The following is an 8932-nucleotide window of genomic DNA, read 5'->3' as shown; positions in this document are numbered from 1 at the left end:
AATTTTCCACATTCCTCTGTGATGGAAGGCAAAAAAGTCCATCTACTTCCTCTTTATTCTCCCGCGGTCGAGGCAGTCGAACCATCCATCGAAGCTCCCGTGTGTAGAATAGTGTTAGTGAGCGGGGATCGCTGGCAGGCGCATACACAGTGGGCCGACGGATCTGTTTCGGCGCTGTATCTCTAAACTAGTTCCATGTTATCATACATTTGCATCCTACACACTGGGGGCAATTTACAGAAGCCAATTAGCCTACAAATCTGCACGTCTTTAGAATGGAGGTGGAAACCAAAGCACCCGGAGAAAAGCCATGTGGTCACAGGGAGAATGGACAAACTCCACACAGACAGCACCCGTAGTCAGGATCAATCCCGGGTCTCTGGCGCTGTGAAACAGCAGCTCTACCACTAGATATTAGATCAAGTTGTTTTTTTTCATTTCACTGCTGATAAACATCCATTAGACACACTTGTATATCAGTTTTTACCGAAAATGGGGGGAGTTCCCCCATTGCAACTCTGGCCCCTCAATTACACTCTCTCCTGCCCACCCACTCCATCCCTCCAAGCAATTCCCCGGTTCGGATTGCCTCCAACTATCAGCTCCTACAATGGCCCCCATTTTATAGCAAAAATAAATGAAGAGGTCTGCCAACATTTTTGCATTAAACAACAATTCTATTGTGTCCACCATCCGTAAGCTGCCGGCATGGGACCCTGAAGACTAACCTGGCAAAGCTGATGGAGGAGACTGAATTAGATAAAGGTACTTCCTCCTGTTGGCTCTCTTTGAGGTGAGGGTGACCCCGCATCGTGCCACTGGGCTGACACCTGCGGAAGTTGTGTACGGACGGCCGTCACAGCCTCCTTGGGGAGCAGACCATAGTGTAGAGGTTAGCTTCGACCTACATGCTCTCAGTGATGAACTAATAACTTATGTGCAGCAATTAACAAACGCACAACCTGTCCCGGGTTCGTGAAACACAAAGGGCGACGACTGACAGTCCTGAAGAACGAACGATGATGTTGTGGATCAAGGGATCTGCCTGGACAACAATAGTACCAGTGATAAGACATCAAAGGCAGGTTGGATCTACGAAAAGAATGGTTGGATCTACGAACTCTTTTCAGTAATGGTTCATTCAGGGAGCGCTGCTGGTGGGCATTACTACGCCTGTATAAAATCATTCGGTGACGGACAGTGGAATAGTTTCAATGATCAACTGGATGAGGAAAAACTTTTTCAGTCAGAGAGTTGTGAATCTGTGGAATTCTCTGCCTCAGAAGGCAGTGGAGGCCAATTCTCTGAATGCATTCAAGAGAGAGCTGGATAGAGCTCTTAAGGATAGCGGAGTCAAAGGGTATGGGGAGAAGGCAGGAACGGGGTACTGATTTAGAATGATCAGCCATGATCACATTGAATTTCGGTGCTGGCTCGAAGGGCCAAATGGCCTTCTCCTGCACCTATTGTCTATTGTCTATCTCGGAGAAAACCCACACGGTGACGGGGAGCGATTAATAGATTAAAATGTTGACTTTGTCTCCTTTCAGATGTTACCTGACTTGCTCATTGTGATTTTCTTCTTTTATTTTGGCTTTTCAGCATCTACTGTGTTTTTACTTCTCTTCCCTTTCGGGTATATTTTGGAAAGATTTTGCAAGAACAGTGCTGAGAATAGAGTGCTTGAAACAATCACCAAAATATTTGCATAGCTCAGAAAGCACGTAACTCAAATAATTGCATTTTCTTCTTTCTAGCCTCCTTCCAACCAATACCTACAACATGACCTCCAATCCTCACCATTCCACAGAACAATTAGTTAACCTCTCTGTAGAGGGGGATGGGGGTTTAAGAGTTAATGTGTACAGATTGCATGTTTCACGTGGTGAGCCTGCTTTACTTACTTAGGATTGCTAGCTAAAGTATAACAGGTTGTTTTGCATAACTGCAAGTAGGTGCTGTGACTAAAGAATAAAGGCCCGATACCAAGTAGTACTCGAGAGAACAATGAGAACCGGTGCAGAAATGTGCTGATTGTGTGATTAGCTGGACCCGTGACTAATGTATAAATATACTGCTGGTGCACAAAATAATTGAGTGGGACCGCAAGGAGCTGGCAAGTATGCGACCATACTTGTAGTGACTCTCCCACTCCAGCTAGCGTAATAAAGATGTGTCTTTACTCTCAGTGTCTAACGGTGCAGGCTGGCTTTAACATTGTCGTAGTCGGCAGGTTCTCGATGGGACCATCTCCGACGACTGAGTAAATTGGCCATGGGGAGGCCAGGACCTCGTGGGGAGTAAAAAGTGCACTATCAGATCCATTGAGTCTGAACTCCTGAGCGAGATCCCGGGAACACCCTCATCTGAGTTTGATCTGGTTCCCTGCCGAGATCCACAAGAGCCAGAGGAAGACCAAGGTAAGGTAATAATCATTGGACATTCAGACTACTTGAAACCAGTCTCTGGGAAGAGGCCGCAGAGAGTGGGGGCTGTGTAAAGTAAGATAATAATAATTGGACATTTAGATTGCTTGAAACCAGTCTTTGGGAAGATACCGCAGAGTGGGGGCTGTGTAAAGTAAGAAAAAGTTACAAGCAGAATGTAATTGGCATGATAAACAAAAGAAAAAGGCCTGATGGAGTCGCAAAATTAAGCAACAATTGGTAACAAAAAAACAGGCTCCAAAACAAGAAAACCCCAGGGACCCCTCATCTGGCATAGTGACCCAGTTCATAGACACAGAAGAGGAGGAACGCGACTTTGAATTAAGCGTTTCTCCATCCCCTTATGCCTCCATACCCCAAGCGCAGGGCAGCCCAGCAACAGGAGGCATGGCTAGCAATGGCAACACTGATGGCCCTCGCCCTTCCTGCCCACAATAATTAAATGCAGCGCCCATACTGGCGCCTCCGATCCGGTCTCCCAGGGCAATGCCTTTGCCGACACCGCATCATCAAAGACAGCCGCACTCACTACCCCCCCCTTAGGATCCCTCTAGGCCCACAGATCCTTGTGAATAGAATGGCCTTGTCAGATGTGGGAGAGCTTAGGGCTATGCACAGGGACACCTCTGCCGCGCAACATGATTTATGGAAACGAGAGGGATGTGCCATAGATTCCCGCACCGATCTTTGGCTCATCCCTCTTGGACAACTCGACGCCTTCCTGCCTGCTCCTAAATTACATCCATTCGCTAACGCACGCTGGAAAGGAGTGAATGGTGAGGATGGCGAAAGAAACCTGGTGGCATCCGAAGATCCGCCAGGAAGCGTTGAACAAGCTTCTGATAGTGGAATTTGTAAATGAAACAACCCAGATAAAGTGTTAAAATGCCCAAAGGGATTGACGCCAATGCTCGGCAGACCCTTTGAGTGTATACAAATAGATTTTATCGAGCTGCCGCGGGTACAGTGCTATAAGCATTGTTTGGTAATTGTGGATTTATTTAGCCGATGGATAGCTCTGCCAACTGTAAATGCTACAGCCGAAACCACTGTGAGAATCATTCTAAGGGAAATTATTCCCCGGTTCGGATTGGCTACAACTATCAGCTCCGACAATGGCCCCCATTTTATAGCAAAAATAAATGAAGAGGTCTGCCAACATTTTTGCATTAGACAACAATTCCATTGTGTTCACCATCCGCAAGCTGCCGGCATGGGACCCTGAAGACTTACCTGGCAAAGCTGATGGAAGAGACTGGACTGAATGGATAAAGGTACTCCCTCCTGTTGGCTCTCTCTGAGGTGAGGGTGACCCCGCATCGTGCCACTGGGCTGACACCTGCGGAAGTTGTGTACGGACGGCCGTTACAGCCTCCTTGGGGAGCAGACCGTAGTGTAGAGGTTAGCTTCGACCTACATGCTCTCAGTGATGAACTAATAATTTATGTGCAGCAATTAACAAACGCACAATCTGTCCCAGGTTCATGAAACACAAAGGGCGACGACTGACAGTCCTGAAGAACGAACGATGATGTTGTGGATCAAGGGATCTGCCTGGACAACAATATTGCCAGTGATAAGACATCAAAGGCAGGTTGGATCTACGAAAAGAATGGTTGGATCTACGAACTCTTTTCGGTGATGGTTCATTCAGGGAGCGCTGCTGGTGGGCATTACTACGCCTGTATAAAATCATTCGGTGACGGACAGTGGAATAGTTTCAATGATCAACATGTGAGCAGGATTACTCAAGATGATATTAGGAAAACATATGGTGGCTCTCCAGTGACCAGAGGCTATTACTCCAGTGCCTTTGCTAGCCCAACCAACACGTACATGTTAACTTACAGACAAAAGGAGTCCACAGAGAATGCACAGTTCTTGGAGGTGCATGATTTTCCAAAGCTTATTGAACACCTGGTCCAAAAGGAGAAGGTATCAGAAGAGCAAGAAAAAAAGGCAGAAGGAAATTGAATGCAATATCTGCAAGATCAAGCTGTTCTGCATTCACCCCATGAGACAGACAATGATGAAGAACGAGCTGGAGGTCCACAAGGACTAAATGTTACGGGAGGTTGTGGAGATAGCGCACAAGCTGATGGAACAAGAAGGTGTGCTTCCGCTCGATTGCTGCCGGCTGGTCAAGTACGACGAGTTTCACGATTACCTGGAGCGTTCGCAACCAGGGAGAAGAGAAGACCCCTGTGGGGATGCTGCTGGGTGGAGTCGAGTCATCTTACATGTTTGACCTGCTGCTGGAGACGAGGCGACTGGAGCAGAACTTTCAACCGTACAAGTGGGAGGGAAGTGATGGTGAAGGTGCACGTGGTTGACCCGAAGACAGAAACCCTGGCTCCACCCGTCAATGTTCGGGCCTATCTCGACCAAACTGTGGCCAAGTTCAAAAAGATAATTTCCCAGGCAACGGGACTCTGCTGAACACATGCGCATCGTATTAGAGCGCTGCTGCAATGATCTGTATGCTCCATGTGCCCAGCAAAACACTGAAGGCTGAAGGATTCTTCAGGAGTAACAAGATATTTGTTGAAAGCTTAGACACGCAGGATAATCAGGCACCATTCAACAAATCAGCTCTGGCATCAACTGGACCAGCATGCCAACACCATTCGGCTTTACCTGTCGTTTCCAGAACAATCACCAGGGAGCCAAGGGCTAAGGTGCCTGCATCAAAAAGCTGCCGGAGACCCTGTCAATGAAGAAGGCAGCTCTGAGTCTGCAGGAGTGTCTTCTGCCTGCAGGAAGCCCGTGGGAGCCATTTTGGAGGAAGGCACAGAGAGACTGAAGAACATTTCACTGTTGTAGCACCAGCAACAGTCGTCCTGCACTTTGGGAGGCAATGGTGATAGGAAGAAAAACGTGGAAGGCAGTGACTTTAAGACCATCGAGTCCCCGCCACAAGAGACCGAATTGTCGGCCTCTGTGGACAACAGGGAATTGGAGAACCGGATTCCCTCCTCCAATGCTGAGGCCCCGCTGCAGTCGGAGGAGAGGTCCGACTCCGATGTAAACAACAACAGGAGCTCCAGCTCCGTGGATAGCGATATCCTCAGTTCCAGCCAAAGCAGCGACACATCGTGCAGCGCAGACACGGCCCCCATTTCCCTGAGCAACGGTCTGGACTCTCACAGCATCACGTACGGCCGTCACCCGAAGGCTAGCGAAGGGAGCCTTCCCAGGGTGTTTCTGGGAAACAGCTCCTGTGACACCATGACGGATGCAGACCATCCCAGACCCCTTGATGGAACTTATTTGGTGTGTGATTCATTGGCTTACCCTTAGTTACTAGGCATGCCACCTGGTGACATGGGATCGTGGGGAAGGCCCAAACCATGGCGTGGGTGTTGTTATCAGGCCTACGTGGTCCCCACATGCGTCTGGTGCCACAACTAGCTGAGTTATCCTTCCCCTTACCGTCCAAACTATGGAACGACCCGCACCTCACGAGTACTGATCAACATGGCATCGGCTATGGAGAAACTGGATAATGAAACCGCGGATGGTCTTATAGATACCCAGATGCCCCTCTCCTCTGTGACGGCCGAGCTGGTTGCACTCCGCACCATGGCCTTGCAGAATCGCATGGTATTTGGCTTTATTTTTACCAAAAAAGGCGGAGCCTGTGTCATAATAGGGCGAGAATACTGTGCCTACATCCCTGATGAATCCTCCAACATAACCAATTTGGCGGCCCACATATCCCAAGAGCGATGCAGAAGTACGAGCAGAGAGAAGAAGGGAACTTGGCATAGTAGAAATCCCATCAGAAATTATGACTGATAAGGATTCTGACTATGACACCAAGCTGAACACAGACAGTCTCAAGGAGGCATTGGAGCGATTTGATCGCAACCATACAACATCCGCCTCTTCTGGGAGTTCAAGGAAATCTTCATCACCTCCTGTAATATCTGATGCAACCTCAACACTCTCAGAACAGGAAACTGATATAAGCACACCTCCACGACAAACATTAACTGTTCATGAGGTAACATCCCAGAGAACAGCAACACTGAGCAGCAAGTTCTCAGTGCAGCTCGGTGCTGTGCAACACCTGAAGGAACAGTTAGAACAGAGGACACGTGTGCTGGAAGCAAATATTCAGCGGCAGCAAGAAGAGCTACACAAAATCCAAGAGCAACTTCATCTTGTCCAAGGTCAAGTGTTCTAGGTTTTCTCAAGGCCAACAGCTTGTGACAAAGCTGGTAACTGCTCCAATGGGATGCAGTTCCATTATGGTTCCATTAACGCAACTGATCTCCCGGTGGCCCAGCACTTTAACTCCCCCTCCCATTCCCAGTCTGACCTCTCTGTCATGGGCCTCCTCCAGTGCCATAGTGAGGCCCGCCGGAAATTGGAAGAGCAGCACCTCATATTTCGCCTGGGCAGTTTGCGGCCCGGTGGTATGAACGTCGACTTCTCCAACTTCCCAGATCTCCCTCTATCTTCCTGTCTCCACCTATATCCTTCCTTTGTCCCACCCCCGACATCAGTCTGAGGAAGGGTCTCGACCCGAAACGTCACCCATTCCTTCTCTCCCGAGATGCTGCCTGACCTGCTGAGTTACTCCAGCATTTTGTGAATAAATCGATTTGTACCAGCATCTGCAGTTATTTTCTTATAACTATGACCATGGGTCAGGTAGTGACAGCTTACCCCACCTTTGCATCTCAACAACAACCTCAGACATTAACAAGGGCCCAGCAGGAGCAACACCAGAAGCAGTTAGCCCTGGGCTAGGTACAGTCACGGACTCTCAGTCACTCCCAGCAGTGGATGCAGGCACCTACACTGCTTCACGATGATCAATCAACACATATTATTCTGTCAACTGCTTACCCTCTACAACGGAAGACGTTCAGTCAGCAGCAGCTCTCCTGGGATAGAACTGACAGTTTATCGGAGCCTCCAAACGCACAGTCTTGTTTTGAAATCAGCAAACTCTGAAGATTTGTACGACATAAGATCGGGAGAATTGGGAGTCAGATGCATGGGTATAATGAAGGAGGTCGCTGGTGGCCTTTTAGTTGGTTCGGTGGACTTTGGGGATCAATATTACATTATGGATCTATCTTCGTGCTGATCATCACTGTAATCCTTATTGCATAATGTCTCTGACCATTTGTACCTTAAGGGGACTCTGTATGAGCTTATCATGTTATGATAAAATGAGGGAATGTGGAGGGGGATGGGGGTTTAAGAGTTAACGTGTACAGATTGCATGTTACGTGTGGTGAACCTGCTTTACTTACTTAGGATTGCTAGCTAAAATACAACAGGTTGTTTTGCAAACTGCAAGTAGGTGTTGTGACTAAAGAATAAAGGCTCGATGCCATGCAGTATTGGAGAGAACAACAAGTTCTCGACAATAAGTACTGGTGCAGAAATGTGCTGATTGTGTAATTAGCTGGACCCGTGACTAATGTATAAATATACTGCCGGAGCACAAAATAATTGAGTGGGACCGCGAAGAGCTGGCAAGTATGTGACCACACTTGTAGTGACTCTCCCACTCCTGCTAGCGTAATAAATACCCAGCAAGTGCCCCAGCTTCAGCTACCCAGCAAGTGCTTTTAATATCTGATGATATGATACATTAGTCAGTAAATTCTGGACCCTTAACATCCTATAGGTGTAAAAATACTTTTCCTGGTCTCCTTTCCAATCCTTGTACGAAATACATTAAACCCCTTCCCTGGACGCCAAGAGTTCACTCCAGATTTTCAAGACCTCTAAAATCTTCATTTAATTGTCCATCCAGTCTTTCTGCATAGCCTCAAAGCATCTGCTTTGATCTGTGTTTTCACACGTTACCCTTCCATATCTCTATGTCTCCCTCTCCCCTGACTCTCAGTCTGAAGAAATGTCTTGAACCAAAACGTCACCAATTCCTTCTCTCCAGAGATGCTGCCTGTCCCGCTGAGTTACTCCAGCATTTTGTGTATAACCTCAATTCTTCCAGTGTTTTGTCTTTTGCTCCAGATTCCAACATCTGCAGTCTCTTTTGTCCTCATAGACAAAAGAATGCAGGAGTTGGGTAAATGCAGAAGTCATGGTCGGCAGGATAGGCTCGGCATGTTCTTCACTCCGAGAGGGGAAAAAATAAAAAGCTGTGAATGAAGTTGGAATGGAGGACATGCCCAGTCTTATCTGCCAGCCTTGTTTTCCTGCTCTGCATTTTGTACCTCCTATATTCTTTGATCTTTGTTCCTTTGTCCTTATTCTCACTCTCCAGCTGTTCCTATTCACTCAATGACCAGGTACCCTTGTTTACATTTTATTCTCATGGTTATCCTGACTGTATTTTAACAGTGATATTACCCTCCCTGCAGTTTGACATGCTTCCATTGTTCTATCCCAATTCTGATGAAGGGTCTTTGACTTGAAACATTAGCTCTGCTTCTGTACCTACATTTGTGGCCTGACATGCTGAGTATCTCCAGAATTTTATGTTGTTATTTTAGTTC

The 8932-nt window shown here is 47.4% G+C and overlaps 1 pseudogene; it reads left to right on the top strand.

The window, feature by feature from the left end:
* Window positions 1-3229: 3229 nt before the first annotated feature.
* Window positions 3230-5747, top strand: LOC144595639 (ubiquitin carboxyl-terminal hydrolase 47 pseudogene; annotated as a pseudogene).
* Window positions 5748-8932: the final 3185 nt, after the last annotated feature.

Source organism: Rhinoraja longicauda, chromosome 7 (assembly GCF_053455715.1).
Source record: "Rhinoraja longicauda isolate Sanriku21f chromosome 7, sRhiLon1.1, whole genome shotgun sequence".
Taxonomy (NCBI): Eukaryota; Metazoa; Chordata; class Chondrichthyes; order Rajiformes; family Arhynchobatidae; genus Rhinoraja; species Rhinoraja longicauda.
The sequence above is the reverse complement of the archived record's forward strand: the minus strand, read 5'-3'. Positions and strand labels throughout refer to the sequence as shown.